Source organism: Artemia sp. Qi Xiang Cuo, chromosome 1 (assembly GCF_049724085.1).
Source record: "Artemia sp. Qi Xiang Cuo chromosome 1, ASM4972408v1, whole genome shotgun sequence".
Lineage (NCBI taxonomy): Eukaryota > Metazoa > Arthropoda > Branchiopoda > Anostraca > Artemiidae > Artemia > Artemia sp. Qi Xiang Cuo.
Genome location: NC_142794.1, coordinates 6086329 through 6103305, shown reverse-complemented (window position 1 = coordinate 6103305; position 16977 = coordinate 6086329). Strand labels below are relative to the sequence as shown.

The window sequence follows — 16977 nt, the reverse complement described above, 5'->3', positions numbered from 1 at the left end:
ATATTTTCCTTCCTTTTTTCACTGGGTTGAATTATTCGAGTTTCTTCTTCTTCTCATTTTGTACATAAGGAGGGGGGGAGGGTCATCTTTTCCTTTTGTAAATGAGTATTTCCAGTTCTACTTTTGATAAGTTAATTTATCTTGTCTCATGGCTGGAGGATCGGTATGAAACTTTCAGTTTGTTTCTTTTTTTCTTTTTTGGGAGGAGGGGGACAGGGCAACTTTGAATTTTTGGCTAGGGGGGGGGGAGTCACATCTTTGCAGAAAAGTATGTGCTACATTTTTTTCTGTTTTGTGCATGTTGTCCAGCATGGTTTACGGCTAGTTGAGAGTAAAATTTTCAACAATTTTCAGTTTTCCACTGAAATTGAGGAAAAAGCAAAAAAAGAAAATACTTTAAAATTTTACATACAAAAACAGACGATTATATTAAAGGGAATTTTTAGCATTCAGTTCAAATTCTTCGGAAAAATATCAAATTTCTAGAAATGTCACAAATACAAATGACAAATCTCTCTGGAATATTTGATTGGAATAAATTCTTTGGAATATTTCAATACTCTTCTCAACAGACGTTGGCCGAAATGGGAATTTTAGGAATGGGTAATTTGTCAGAAACTTTCAGGTAATTTTTCCTTTTTTTGAGGGGGGGGTGTAAGGCATTAAAAAAGGTATATCTTGAATAACACACCACTAAGCTAGGCATTTGTTTTTAAATTCGTATTTCAGTTCATACATTAAACCAAAAAGAACCCTAGAATTTAGGCAATAACCAAATTAAGTAAAATATGGAAAAGAAGTGTTATTTCAAACGGTCAATAAATGTCTCCATTTTATGTGCCACTTCCACGCTCTTCATCTTATTCCAAGGACAGTGAAAGTCAGATAAGAATTTTTAGAAGTAGTCAAGTGAAAACTTACACAATCATATATATCTTAAAAAGGAAAAAATTGATACTTTCTTACATAATCATATACATCTTAAAAAAGAAAATTGATAAGTTCCTTTTCAGTGAAAAAGACTTCCAGACGCAGTTGTAGGGTTTTTGGTTGTAGTGGGGGCCAAATTAAAAAAAGGAAACGTGGGTGAACAAATCTGTAAAATGTAAGCTACAACATATGGTATCAAACAGCTTAAGTAGGTGTCGCTTTCCTTTGAAGGCGCAGTTGTCTTTCAGAATTATGAGATTGCTAACGTTTGGGTTTTTACAGACGGAAAAAGTTATAAAATTTCACTAATAATTTTATTTATTGACTCAACGTGACAACACTGTCGAAAATGTGCACTTCCCTAAAAACTTCCTAACTTTGAAACAACAAAAAGAAAAATCAGGGAAATCACGGTTTTAAAGCATACTCTTGAATAGGCCTAAGTCTAGGGGAACAAAACTTATTTGTTTGGATATACTTCTATTTTCATGAAAAAGTTAGACCAATTCTGTTATATTAAATTTCTTTGTTTTTCTTTCAATGTTTTTCTTTCCTTCAGTTCGCAAGGAGTGGATTGTTCACGAAGATGAGGCGCTGGCACTTCAACTGCAAAATCAAGAAAGTAAGTGATTTCAATTGAGGCCTAAAAATTATTATTTTCCTTGTATTTTGGATTTATTAGGTTGATATTGCCAGCTTGTTTATGGAGCTTTCTAATAAGAAAAGAAGAATGTGACTTCAGCCCTGACGAGCTGAAGTCAAACTGAAAAGAAAAATTTTATAATTTTCCTTTTTATGACAAAAAAAAATCTTTATTATCAACTTACGACTTCTAGTCTGCAATCCAAGCCAAGACTGATCTTCGAATTCAACACGTTTCAGATCTTGTCCATACTCTTCCGCCATCTCTGTAAAGATTTTAATCATAAATCATCAAATGCAAATGTCAATATATTTTTCTTATTTATTGCTGTTTAAGGGAGCCTAAGTATATCTGACTAATCGAAGAAACGGCTAAGATGTTGGGTTCTTGGAACAACAAGGTAACTGAACCTATTGCCTATGTTGAAAGGGGGAGGGGGCCTGGTTGCCCTCCAATCTTTTTGTCACTTAAAAAGGGCACTAGAACCTCTATATTTCGTAAGTGCTTTGAATTAAGACCTAAAAATAATTATTATCCTTGTATTTTAGATGTTGTATTTATTAGGTTGGAAGCTTTCTAATAAGAAAAGAAGAAAGTGAGATTTGCCTTTCTTTGTGTATGTTCCCATTTTGTATTGGAGTAACTCTTGAGTGTTATGCTCAAGAGTTACTCCATAAATGCTTACGTCTCATGTGATAGAGTTAATCTGGAAAGGAAATGGCAGCAATGATAGCAGAAAGGAAATAGTTGTGTACTATTTATGCAACAAACATATTACTTTTATCTCTGTGTTTAATACTTTAGTCAAAGCCTTAGAAATGACTAAGCTGTATTACCAACTTTTTTACGTTTCACTATTGTTTGAAAAATCATAAGTGATGTGATGAAAATCCTGGGAAACCTTTTACAGCTTTTAACCAATGTTTTACTCGCCAATATAGTTGTCACAAGGACAGGCTCCCCTGTATTATAAATGCTTCCCCATTTTTCAAACTTATCCCTTGGATATAAAAAATGGTAAGCCGTAATGCAGCAAAAAGAAGTTTTGATTATCTCCTAATCAAAGACTTCACGCCTATACCTCTACTTCATCTTTATAAATGAAGCTATCCCAAGGGCTGATGAACTTAGCCTCCTAGAAATTTGTGTTTCGGCTGTTCTTTTGCGAGGCACTCACTGGTTGGATCTCTCATTCTAGATAAATTGAGCAACCCTCGAATTTTGTGCTTCATAACTCTGTTGCCTCTCAGCTACTTCTTAGGAGCTTTCTATCCGTGTACCGCTTTTTTTCAAGAAGAAGGCAATGTCCATTGTTGAACAATGTATCCATTGTTGTACATTCAGCTGTTGGAGGTATTATCTTATCAATGTTATCTGATTCCTTCAAGCAAAACTTTTTTCGCATGCAGGCAATGATCCGCGTAGTCAAGGCACCGATCTCCTGATTTTTTGCCTTCCATCGGGAGTACTATGGGTAGTTGCGGGTAAATCATCGAGAGCTTGTCGTGTCCCCCACCCTCCCAGATTTCTGGGTACCCATATGAAGCTGGGTTGGCTATAGTTGAGCTTTTTAGAGGAACACTGATGGCCCCCCTTCCAAACTAAATAATCAGCAACACCAGGGTCCAAGCTTCCTATCCTTACGGACACAGGATCGCAAGTCCAATATGCTAACCACTCCGCTAGTGCAGCGCAAACGAGCAAACCTAAAGAATATGCTTACCTAACAATTAAACTTGTTAATTGCTTTTAACATACCAGACTCTGGATTTACCTGGTCTTGCAAGGTATTTTAGGTAAAAAGTGGCCGAAATAAGTCTGAAGGGTCAAAAGTATTAAAGATTTATTCCAGGTCATTTAGAGTTTTGATAGTTTTTGGTGGTTTTAGGCCTAGACGTTTTTTCTTCGACACCTTTAAAGGTATCATTGAAAATTTTTAGCTAAATTTGTATCTAGCGTAATAAGGCGTAGCCCATATTTTTCTTTCCACTTTTTGGGATATTTGGTAAAACTATTATTACGATCTAATTTTTGTGCACCCTGAGAACCTGTCTAACCCACCGGAGTCGTTGCCAGACATACTTACATATGCTAAGTTACAGACTGAGCAATACATATACTTAGCAATGCATATAAAGTAATCCTGATTCAAATCCTTTCAGATTCAGAATATCTAGTATTTCCTCCATTTTTTCATTAGCAATTTTCGTTAGTATTTTTCTTATATATCCTATTCCTTTCCTATTTTCCTTACTTCTATATCGTTCTTCCTTGTGTTCATCCCTATTTGAGTTATCATTGTCCTAATGACAGCTTTGGGAGTTATCACTACGATCACTACTGTTGGGCAAGCTAGTAGTCTGTGATTCTACGATTTGATAAGTCTTTATTCGTCTGGAATGGATTGTTGGCATGAGACTTGTTTTTGTTCTTTTTTGGTTAGTATTTATTAGTTTATTTATTTCTTCTGATTCTTATTCTTCTGAATATAATTTATTTATTCACTACAGTAGCTGGAGCTACGTTTGGGAGGAGTCAAGATCCGGATATTCAAGTAGCATGGTCTATATAATAGATTTTTCTCCACATTATTGGAGGGGCAAATGCCCCCCTTGCCTCTCCCAAACGATGCCCCTGTGTATGCTGGTATAACCTGATTAGCACACAAACTACCTATGCACGAAAATCTAAAGGCAGTCCCATCATGAAGCTTGCAGATCGTTATTAGACGCAAAATATTTAAAAGGAAGGATGCAAATCCCCCTATCTGTGTAGGGGGATATGGGAAGCCACTGGTGAATAAAATAGGACAATTTTTTTTTTATAATTCTAACAATTACGGACTAAACATAAGCATGTCATTGTTCAAAAAAGAAGGCACAAAAATAGGACCAAAAACAAATAAATTGCCGTTTTTTTCCAATTGTTTAAGAATGGTATCCAACAATGCAACCAAATAACGAATGGTACTATAGCCGGGTCTAAATCCAAATTATTGGGAATGTATGTTATCTTTAATCTCATCAAATAAACATTCAAAAATAAAACTTTCAAACACTTTCTAAAAAGCCGGTATTTTTGAAATTTGCCTCATATCAGTAATGTCCTTATGGGCCTTAAACTTTGGAATTAGGGTAACGTACGCCTATTTAATAATACTAGGGAAAACACCATCAATAAAACATTGGTTAAAAATTGCCATAAAAAAAGTAGAGAAAAGATCAGCACACTCAATAATCAATTTAATCGGCATCTCGTTTGGGTAATTAGATTTACGAGAATCAAGTGCCTTCAATTTCTTAGTAACTGAACTAATCTCTAGGACTAATTTATTTGAAACAGAGTGATTAAGTAGTTAGCTTGTTAGTCGCAGATGAATTCTACAAATTGGTGCAAAAAAATAAATAAATATTGAAATCACTAGATAGCAGGGGTTTCTCATCATCATCTCTCACTTCAATTTGGGTCACTCTATTACCGATAATGTTCTGAACTGTACCATTAATATATGTGCTGGATTTATATATTTTATTTATTATTTTAGAACCATACTGCTTAGGTGAACATCTTATTTTTATACGCAATTGTATTTCTCAATCTTTTGAATTTTTTCTCAGGTCCAGTTAAACGCATTTCATTCCTCAATTTTATCAGATCCCGAATATCTTGGGCAATCCATGATTTTCATTAGATTTCATATATTTAATTTTTAAGGGAATATTTTGCAATATTTTTAAACACTTGCAATGAATCGGTTCCAAGTTGGGAAACTCGGAAAGTGAAGGGTGGGTGAATCTGATATCTCAAATTCCCAACCCGTTGGTTGTTTGGACAGGAAGGATTGGTGAAATGCTGGCTAATGGCGGAATCCTGGTTTGTCGAACAGTCTTTTCTTTCCACCGTTATATGTTCTATAGTAGCCATGAGTCTCGGTGCTGTGCCAAGAGTGGCTAGTGATTTTGTCAGCAAGTTTTCACTCGGCAAATTAGTATTCGTTTTAGATTGATCATAGTTCTTCTCGTTGTCATTTGGCTGTTTTGGACTGTTATTTTTCAACTGTAATTGAGAGAATACAGGTTTTTATAGAATCTTTTAACGCACAAATTAGGCATACAAAGGTCTTCCTTAAGCCACTTGAGTACTTTGTTTTCCCACAGCAATACTCTGCACGCTATCTGTTTTGTTGGTTATTCTTTTTGAGCAGATGCCGCAATATTGTGGGTCCACAATAGATACCGCTGCTGACGACACAGAATTCAATCTTCTAACATAATGAAATCTTTTTGTGTAAATCTCTGCACTTATTAAATCACTAAATCCCAAGGGAATTAATATTCAAGAAGTAAAAGTGTCAATAGCGAATAAATAAAATAATCCGATTAGGTATAAATCATAAATTTCCGGTTATAAATTTTTGTACGGAAATCACCCATGTTGAAACCTTACTTTATTAAAAAGTTAATATCCAAAATAAGGTTTTTACACAATCTATGTTAGCAGGACAGGATTTACCAATAGGCCCGGGCCTGGACGAATGCAACGCCAGGGGATGCAATGAATTATCACTGAGTGGTTTTTTTCTTAATAAACTCGAATTTAGTGATTTATCGTCAAAATATCATGTGCACTCCATCGCCTATTCACTGAAAAGTGATTGTAAAACATCACAGGTATTCCATGGCTAATTATAAACTATCAGATGTCTCCCAGGAAATGGCAGTTAAGAGTTCGATATCACCTCTCTTTTGTATTACTTTTGGATCATCAGTTACATTCTGTTTATTGCTTCCATTATCCCCGAATTTTCGGCGATTTCCCCGAAAATCTCGCAAAAATGGAGCGGCAAAAACACTTTAGAGCCTAGAAGCGTCAAAGCTTTAAATCCGACCCTGTATGTTAGGCCATTGACAAACGCAATTCAAGTTTATTTAGTTTACTAACGAAAAATTTGAATTTTTTGTAAAAATAACTGTGTTTTTAGCTTGATAATATATTTTGTCTGAGAAATATTTTACTATACGTCTATCTCTATCTCTGTCTTTATCTGAGAAACGTCTAAGTTACCAAATTAACCATTGCCACTCAATTAAGGCAACTTAGCAAATACATGTTTGAACTAAGTTTCAAAACCTCGCTGGTTTTATCTTTTAAAACACTATGTCGGTCGATTATTCAATCTTAGTCTACGCCTATATTTCAGTATCGCCTTCGTGCCTTAATTGATCGATTTTGTTCAATTCAATCGATTTAATAATTATGAATGTCAAGGACAGAGTGGCGTGCATAAAAGTCGGCTGCGTTCAGTTTTTTCTTATAAATATCCGAAATTTCTGCTTAATTTACTTCCTTGGACAAAGAATACGTTGGTGTCCCGCAACAACGTCATTGCAGTTCTCATTAAGCGTCGGACAGAATTCTTAAAGTCAGTATTAACCAGTAGCCTTGCCATTGTGATTCGTCCTTTAGTATCTGCGTATGTATATAATAACTAAGTTTTCGTTCTTTTGTTTGTTTCTTTTTTCCTTTATTTACTCCATTTGTGGTCTTGAACCGTTTTTGGAATGGGAAAGAAATTATCTATCTATTTATCTATAGGTAACTTTACCATTTTAAAGTGAAATATCTTCTTGTCAGTATATTTTCTTTTCAGTAGGTCATGCATACATCGAAATAAAATTTCAGTCTTAAAACTATGTAATACAAAAAAAAAATTAATAAAATACACTCATTTTATGAAAATTGATTGTATGTAGAAATAGTAAATAAATGGCACCATATATGTTGAAATGTATGTTGAATGGCACCATATATGTTGAAATGTATGTTGAATGGCACCATATATGTTTCAAATTATGGTTGTTTTAACGCTGGAAAAAGCTATTTCTATTGTTTCTACATCTATACTAGGGTAACGTATTCGGAAATGGATTCATCGACTTGGCTTAGTTAGGTTGACTTACCAATGACGAATTTGAGATAGGAATCAGGGATGAAATTACAGTTGTTTTGAACACGAAAATTACTAAACACCAGTTGGGCTTCTATGTTTTATATGTGTGTAGATGATCACGCTACTCAGTTGACTAACGTTGCACAATTTACTCAGCTTATCAGCAGTGCATTTGAAACGCGTCCCAAAACAGGGCTGCTCCGAGGCGTTTAATGACTGTTTGAATTTGTTTCTGCGTCTTGTCATTTAGATCTGAATAATGCTACATTACTCAATGACCATTATTTAGCTACGTTAATAGCCAAAGCTTAGGGGTTTTTTCACAGTTGAAAAAAGTTTGGAAGAATAGATAGATAGGTCTTGCAAACCAAGATTAGAAAATTGGAATCTACAGTGATGACAGAGGTCAACTATGGTTCTGAAGGATGGGCGATCCGAAAAGCGGATAAAGATTTGCTAGATGGTTTCCATAGAAATTACCGACGGATTGTGCTGGGTACCCGGCTGACTGACCGTATTTCGAACAGTAGGCTGTACGAAAAGTGTGGCTAAATCCCGCCTTCTAGGGCTATAATGAGAGAAAGGTTGAGATAGCTAGGGCACGTTCTGTGGATGAAATATGACAGTTTGCCAAAAATTGTTTTTTTCGGCCAAGTGTCTAGGGCTAAAGAAAAAGCAGATCGTCCGCGGTTGGGGTGGGAGGATGTCATAAAGAAAGATTTACAGGAAATGGGAACTTCCTGGGAGGGTGTAAAGAGGGAGGCTTTGAATAGATTGGGACGGAGGAGGAGCGTGCGTAGCTGCGTTGGTCTCAGGCTGCTTGGTGCTGCGGTGATTTGTTAGCAGCAGTAGCAGTAGTATTTAACTCGTTATAGTTGGACACGTCTACGTTACTTGATTAAGCACAGCTACTCAATCAGGACAAAATGTATATGACAGATTTAAAATGGCTTTCGATTTTGCTTGACAAACAGCTTTGAAAATCAGAACGAGTCAGAAATGAAAGTAAAGAAGAAAGAAATATTACGTTAGAAGAACAACTCCATAGCAATCTTCGACTGCAACAAAATGTGGTGCAAAACCCAGTACAAACCTACCAAGATGTGATAAACTACGATTAATTTGAGCTTGGAAGATCCTACGTTTGTCCTACCTTTGAATGCACGTCTGCGTTTATATTTGAGCAACGTTGAAGCTGGTCAGTTAGACAACTTTACTCAATTGATTTAACTTGCCAACGATAAACTTAAAATATCTCAAAAACATGGTTTGTTCTTACTTGACGACACTTCTTTTGTTGACTATTTGGAAGTACGTCTATATTTGAATAAGCTGTACCTTACTTATGTAGCGATAAAAAATTTACGACTGACCTAATTGCGGTAATGAAGATTGACCGCGTCAACTGTAATATTATGCTTTAAGGCTGTGGCGATTAAGATGCGCCACACGTGGCAATGAAGTCTGGGGCCACAAAAGTAATACTATTATTTAAAAGCGGAGTACCGATCGCGCCGCTCGCTGAAGGCGAGACAATAAAATATGTAATTATATAAATATAACCTCTTTTCCTTGGGTTATCTCGAAATCAATTACCTGTTATATCGTATAGAAATCAGATCCCTGGGAGCGCTACCTTGGAGGCATACGAACTAATTGCCTGTCGTGCGACTAGATACAGACATATTAAATAAACGCAAATAGAAAAACAATAGGTTTATTGTGACTTAAATTTGAGGTTTACAGCAATGCTCACTTCAATTGACAACAAATAGGAGCAGAAATAATAATGACTGAATTGCAATGCCTGAGTGCCGAAATAATTCTCATCCTAATAATCTTCCAAAAAGCACTTTTTACCACACTATCAAACATAGTTTTTTGTCCTGCGCTCTACAATCTGGCCCACAATTGGCCCAAGTGGCCCAAGGATGCGAACTCCTCATCCAATAAACTGTTTTAAATATTTCTGATGATTCAAACGTTCACATCGCTCTTATAATTTAAACTTCCTGAGACACATTGTGTGTAGCATCTTTTTATTGCCCACTATCTTAGTGAAATCAAAAACTGGATAGCACCGTTCTTTGTGTGAGGCTAAACTGCAATTCTTCTTTTTGCTGATTAAGAACTTTTCTTTTTTTGAAACTAGATTTAAACTTAATTAGAGAAAGTCGGAATTATCTTTAGAAAGAAGGAACTTTATTTTGTATTTTAAATGTATCACATTTTACTCACGGTACACTTAATTGACTTAGGTTCTCACCAATGGTAGATATGAAGTAACTTTCAAGTTAAGGCTCTTTTGAGCTTTATGAACCTAACTTTGGTGAATGTTTGAGTCCACTTCTGTCGCTGCGTCTACGTTACTGAATTAGCCAACACTACTCAGTTAGCTTAATTTAGCAGTGACGAATTCGAAATAAGTTTTCAAATAAGTCCATTTTAGCTTGAAAGTGCTTCTTTTGTCTAGTCCTCAAATCTTAAGCATTTAAGCCGTATCTCATTGTCTTCTTTTGTGCTTACGAAGTCCATCCAATTCCGAAATCGTATTTGTTTTTTCCTTATCTCATTTGCTTGAAGGAAATGCAAACAGTTCTTTTGCCAGTTGGTAACCCTAAAGTAAAATATGAAGTTAAGATGGCGTTTGTGTTCTCCCCACGATTCTTCTCTTCCAGTTTCGAATAATTTGTAAAAATAAAATTAAACCAAATAGCCAATTTTTTATAATTTATTTACTGCTTTAATAAATATTTATTTGAAACCAAATCTGTTGAAATTTACTAATGAATCTGTTGAGTTATTGTTCCAATAGATTCTGTACACCTAATGGATTTATTCCGGTGTGGAGACTTTTTGGGACCGAATTTTCTAGACAAGCCGAGCTTTATTAGCTGGGCGTACCAGCTGGGTGCCGAGCTTTAGTGCCTGAAGTACGCACAAAAGCAAATTTCTTTATTGGTCTAAATACGAATGTTGTCCATTGGGAGCTTTCAAAATTCATTCCAACGCAATTTCTGATGCTAGGTGAGGCGGAAAAACGCGTTTTCCTGCTGTAAGTACGCATAAATAAATCTCGCTTTAACCCTTGGAGAGTCAACAAACACAGAACGCCAGGGAAATTCCTGAATGGTGTTATTTGTACATCAGTAAAACTAATTTTTTGTTGTTGCATTAATATAGACGTTTGACCCGCCTGTGCCTCCAGTTGAAATCTGGTTTAAATCCTTCACAGGGGGATGGCTCACATTTATAGCCATACAGGTAAGCCTATGAATGTAATCACTGATGTAGCCAAAAACTAATTAGTTAATCATTCTTGCCTTATGAGCTACCCTTTGTGGAAGAATAGTTTTCTTCCCCTTTTTCCTCTGTGTAGGTAATTTTGAAGACCAAAGAAGAGATTTTGTTACAATCCAGAAGTCTTATATATTGCTAACAGGAAAGTAACTGCATCCAATGTTTTCGTAATTATACATCACCCCCTCCCCCCTTGGAAATTCCTAAAATGCGTTACTTGTACATCAATAAAATTGATTTTTTGTTGCTTTACCTTAGACCTTAGATCTGCCTGTGCCTCCAGAGACTCCCAGGGTCAGTCCCAGGTCAGTCTTCCTGCAAGTTTTCTGCTGCCAGTATATCCTCCCACTGAGGCTGGATTGGGGTGTTTCACCAATCTTGCCGCAAGTTTTCTACTGTCAGTATATCCTTCCACTGAGGTTGGATTGGGGGTGTTTCGCCAATCTTCCCGCAAGTTTTCTACTGCCAGTATATCCTCCCACTGAGGCTGGATTGGGGGTGTTTCGTCAATCTTCCTGCAAGTTTTCTACTGTCAGTATATCCTCCCACTGAGGCTGGATTGGGGGTGTTTCGCCAATCTTCCCGCAAGTTTTCTACTGCCAGTATATCCTCCCAGTGAGGCTGGATCGAGGTGATTAGGTTTCGCAGATCTGTCTGGTACGCTTTGTGCATGGTGTTTCTGGGTCTGCCTCTGCGGCGATAGTTGCCGCATACCAATAGTTGCCAGTGGAGTGCTGTATTCGGTAGTCAGGGATTTTCCATACGTAGCACGTGGGTGTTGGTTAATCGTGTTCTGAAGAACTTTGATGACTTTCCAAGTTGTATTGACGTTGCCTGAGGGGAAACCAAACTGTGTTAGAGTTAAGTTAGCACCTAATTATTAGAGCACCTAATTATTTTTGTGATGTTTTATCATCGAATTCTGCGTAACATTCTTTTGATACAAGGAATTCCGCGGACCTAGTACAATAGAGACGACACACTGCTAGGTCTAGTTTTGTATTCAGTCATGTGGGTGTTTCGGTATGGAATAGTCTTCCGGAAAGCACTAGGATGGCTGAGAGTGTGCCCTCTTTTAAAAATAAGATAAAGAATTTCTTAATGAATAAGGATGGGTGAGGGGGGGGGGGGCTGTCTTTTGTCTTCTATCATCTGTAAGTATTGGTTCGCGGTTCAAATGAGGTTTATTTTTTATTTATTTATATGATTGCATTTTGCTTCTTTTTTCTTTTTTTTTCTTTTTCTTTCAATATATATGTAGTGAGTAAAATAGTGAGTCCTGCCACAAACAAATCTGTATAGATTTTCACCTGGTAGGTCTGTTTGATATGATTTTTTTGTAAATATTGGTTCACAATATTCACAGTTCTTTAATAAAAATGAATTTCTCTCTCAAAAGTTCGATTAGATTTTGTTCTTTATTGTTGCACAGTTTTAGGTGGAGACGAAATCATTCAAGAATCCTGTACGAAAAACATCTTATGGATCTGCTAGAGTTTTTTTTTATGTTTCCTTACCTTTATCATTTTCCTGGAAAATGTTATAGTTGCTGTTGTCAAATTTTTGGTATCGTGGATACGAAAGAAGTTATTTCATGAAAAAACAAGGGCGGCAATTGGGAAGGGGCGGGGGCAGTTAAGGCACTAGTATAACATTTAGATTCAATATGAGTATTCTTTTGGCCTCTAGTTTATTGAGCAACCACATAAGAAATGTGTAAGAATTTTTGGATTTTCACTAGGGTTTTTGCCCCCTTCTAGATTTTGAAAAATACTTTTTTTAGGGTATTTTCATTGAAAAATGTCTTTTCTGGTATTCTCGTTCAATTAATTGGGATAAAATAGCAAAAATTTTCCCCCAATAGATTTTAAAAAACACATAACTTCCACCCTACTTTCTAGTGAATGGACGACAATAGGGGAAACGAGTTTTATTTGATTAGGCCTACCTTTTTTTGTCATAAATAGCGCATACTGTATTTTGTTTCACTAAATGGAATTGTCGCTAGCTCTAATATAATCAAATTTACTGAATATTAATTGTTATAGTTGTAATATTTAGAATTCACTTGTTTTTTCCTGAATATGAAATTTGTATTTTATACAGTACTTTTTTGTTACTATTTTTGCTCGCTCTGAGATACAGACGAAGTTATTTCTGCCTAAACGACAGTGAGTTTTAATAAGTGACATTTCCTCTTATCAGAACATGGTAAATGTTCAGAATTCTGAGTCCCAACTTTGGGATAGAATACGCCCGGAGGTGGAGGCTGGGGATTGATTTGAGTCTGTTAAAAGTTCCCTCCCTCCCCTCACATTTTCTGAAATTTTTAACTCGACTCCCATACCGTGTGATAAACTGGGGTACATTTACCGAAACACATAATTAGGACCTATTTGTCAAACCTATTGACAGTATGTTTATACTGAGAAATATTCGCTTGCCTTTAGGCTTCAGGTACCCCCCGTGGAATATCATGTTTCTGTTTTAAATTAGTGATGTGTTGGGACTTAGGGAAGCTTACCGATTCTATACAACAAGAAGATGTTTTGGTATCAGTAGTGATGTCAAAAGTAATGCATCACCAATAGTGATGCATCAGTAGTGATGGACCGGTAGCTGATACATCACTGTAATTGGGGATGCTGTGATACTGCCTCAAAAAAAATAGTTATTTCCGTAAATTGTATCACGTCGTTGTCAATGAGTAAAATCAATATTGGCTTTTCCGCCTTATTGACAGGGATTTTTACTAAATCGAGCAAATACGGACTCTGAAAATATATCACTCTTAAGTGAAGCGCTTGGTTTTAGTATAAAACCTTAGGGGAAGCATAATTCTTCCTCGTGTGAGACATGACGGGGATTCTGGAAACACTTGATAAATTAGTCAGGCTTTGTCATCGAATTTCCTGAAAAAAAAGAGGGCTGATTGATTTAGTGATTTAGCTCTTCCTTGTCAAATGACGTGTAGTTTCAATGTCGAAACTGTATTTTTTTCTGAGTTTTTGAGGAGGTAATAAAGCAAAAGATGATCTGCTTCTGAAGTTTTTTTCCAGGAGATATATGCGAAATGAGTTTTTCAGAATTGAACCTTTATTAGTTTTAAGAATTCCTGTAGTCTAATTCGGGAAGAAGTTTTGCATGCCCAGCAAATTTAAATTTAGGGAACGTTTGTTTTGATTCAACAGAATTACAATTGAGGCGCGATATTTTCATGTATAAATCAATTTGAGCAATAAGTTGTGGGTGAAATAAATATTACTGTAAATGTTTGGTATATAAATAAATTGTGTATTTGAATGAATATTGAAATGTACTCAAACCAAGTCGTTCTACCATAAGGTCTGTTTTCAATTTTACAAACTTTTAATCTTTAATAAGAGCCAAAACTTTTCACTTTTAGATAAAGTATTTGTCAAATAAAAACTAACGATATCATATTTTAGGGAACGTAAGTAAGGCGAAGTTGTGATAGGAGATGGTTAATTTTGATAAGTGAAAACAACCGAGCGACGGCACTTTCTAAATTCTGGCTCTTAATCCTTATCAAGGGTTCGATGTATTTAATCATTTTGCGAGCTCCAGTGTCGGCTGATCGTATCAGAGACAAAGAGCTAGCCACCATCGAGAGCTTTTGCGAACCTGGGTTTTTACTAGGAAGTTTGATTGAAAAGACAAACTGTACGCCCATTGTGTCGGCAAAGTTTTCAATCAAAGCGGGTAGTGACGGTAGTTTCAGGACGGGTAGTGACGCAGGAATTACCCAAATATCATATTCTTTTAGCTGATTTTTAGCTTGTTCCTAGCAGATATGCTAGAATTTTTTTTACGGACGGTCCTTTCCTGAAATTAAAAAAGAATTTCCCGTACTCCTGTATTAAACGCACTCTTTTATATACCACTAGTTTGGTTTCGCGCTGCCTAAATATAGAACGATGTTGGCATAATGTATTATTTATTTTTTTGTATTTTTTACTTCGTATCGAAGGAGTTGTCGTAGAAACGAAAAGGGCTCATTCGATTGGAAATTGGAGTGATTAGTGCCCTTTTTAATAGTCGAAAGTGATTGGAGGGTAACTAGCCCCCTCCCCACGCCCATTATTCCCCAAAACACATTCAATCAAAATTTAATTATTCTGATACATTCAAATCTACAATGATACAATCAAATCTGATACATTCAATCAGATAGCCATTTTGTTCAGCGTAGTTGATTTCCAGATAGAAAATATGTTTTTGAGGAAGACACTCCCATAAGCACGGTGTTGGCACAATGTATTATTATTATTTTTTTTTCTTAAGAGTAGGGCACGTCGTATCGAAGAAGTTGTCGTAGAAACTTCGAAAGGGCTCATTCAATTGGAAATTGGAGTGGCTTGTGCCCTTTTTAATAGTCGAAAGTAATTGGAAGGCAACTAACACCCCTCCCACGCCCACCATTTCCCGAAACACATCCAATCAAAATTTTGAGATAGCCATTTTGTTCAGCGTAGTTGATTTCCAGATAGAAATTATGTTTTTGAGGAGGACACTCCCCCACAGTCTTCAGGGCAAGGGCTGTAAGTTATGCCCTGGGGGCATATAAGGTTCTTATAGAAGGCATTGTCGTAGAAACTCATTCGATTGGAAAGGCTCATTCGATTGGAAATTCAAAGGGCTAGTGCTCTTTTTAATAGTTGAAAGCGATTGGAGGGCATCTAACCCCCCTCTCACGCCCACCTTTGCACTTTACTGAAAAAATACATATGAATGTGCATTGTCAGTTTAATATACATATACTGATATTTAGTAATCAAAATGTTAATTTTATTTGATTTATTAAAGTTATAAAATTAAAAACATTTATATTTCCTTCAGTAAAGTGCAAATTTTATTCTGGCCTTGGGAAGGCATAGGGGTTTTGAGCCCAACTTATGTTAATTTCTGCTCGTTTTGAGTTTGACTCGGTTATTTATTGTAATTTCTGTTCGTTTTGGGTTTCATTTATTTATCGATGCTGATTTGTGGTAGTTTCACGCTTGGTGAATTATTTGATTTTAATTTTGCTCATTTTTGTTTAATGAAGCTCTTTACTTTTCTTTGAAAAACTTATTTTGTGGGAAAAGTTTTTTTAATTAATCTCTATACGGCACAAAGTGGGATAAGTTAAATGGTTTTTCTAATATTTTTGGGAAAGCAGGTATCGCCTTTGGTTTTCTGTCGTTTATTCGATCTTTTATCCAAGCTCTACAAGATAAGATAAGACCGCACAGTCAATTCCAAACAGTTTGCAATTGATTAAACAGTTTATAATAGACGAGATAGGACGAGAATAGACGAGGTAGACGAGAACCTTTGAGTTATAGAATTCCCTTAAAAGTGAAATTGTTTCGTCTTCCTAGAAAAAAAGCAATTTGCTTTAAATACCCATCCTAGTTAATGCAACAGTGTTGACCTAGTAAAGAGAGGGTATCTGTCACGTATTTTTATTTGCTCTCACCCCAAAATTTTTGCTTTGGACGGCAAAGTTCTCAAAAACAAAGCTCATAACCCTAGGCAAGAACATACACAGGACTTTTTTGGGAGGGAAACCAACAGTAAAACACGTTTCAATTTATAATTTAATTAAGATATACCAAGAAATTCGGGAAAACTTAGAGTTCAGGGGACCTGCCCTAAAATATGTAAAAAAAAATACGTAAAAACTGAATAAACAGTAAAAAAAAAACGTACGTACTGAATAAATACATAAAAAAAAAAAAAAATTAAAAACAAACCAACATAAAATCAATTGCGCGTGTTGGTACTGAATGAGGCAGCCGGGGGGGATTATGAACTATGTCTTTGAAAGGAAAGGGTCTTTATGTCTCTTAACCTGTGCGTTAATTACAAACGCCAATCACATAGGGTTGGGACTTCTAGGGTAGAAAGATCATTTCTATAAGGGTAGGGTTCTGTTTTAGTACGATCTTGATGGTTCATTTTTTTTTACCACCTCTAGATCTTTGTTCAGTTATTCCGTGTTTTGCGCTTGTCGGAACCAAAAAAGGGATGCGTGCTCGAGAATACGGCATATGTACGTGATGTAAAGAGTTTTTGGCTGAGATTGGGACAAAACCCAACTATCGCAAAGTACTAAGTAAGCATACTGCACAAACAAAAAATCATTGAG

The 16977-nt window shown here is 36.0% G+C and overlaps 1 protein-coding gene across 1 annotated transcript in view; it reads left to right on the top strand.

Moving 5' to 3' along the window:
* LOC148955957 (uncharacterized) overlaps positions 1-16977 on the top strand; it is a 197263-nt gene that overhangs the window by 50458 nt on the left and 129828 nt on the right. Inside the window, exon 3 of the mRNA XM_089085956.1 lies at positions 1490-1552. The gene's annotated coding sequence lies outside the window, so the exon portion shown is untranslated. The remainder of the gene's footprint in view (positions 1-1489; positions 1553-16977) is intronic.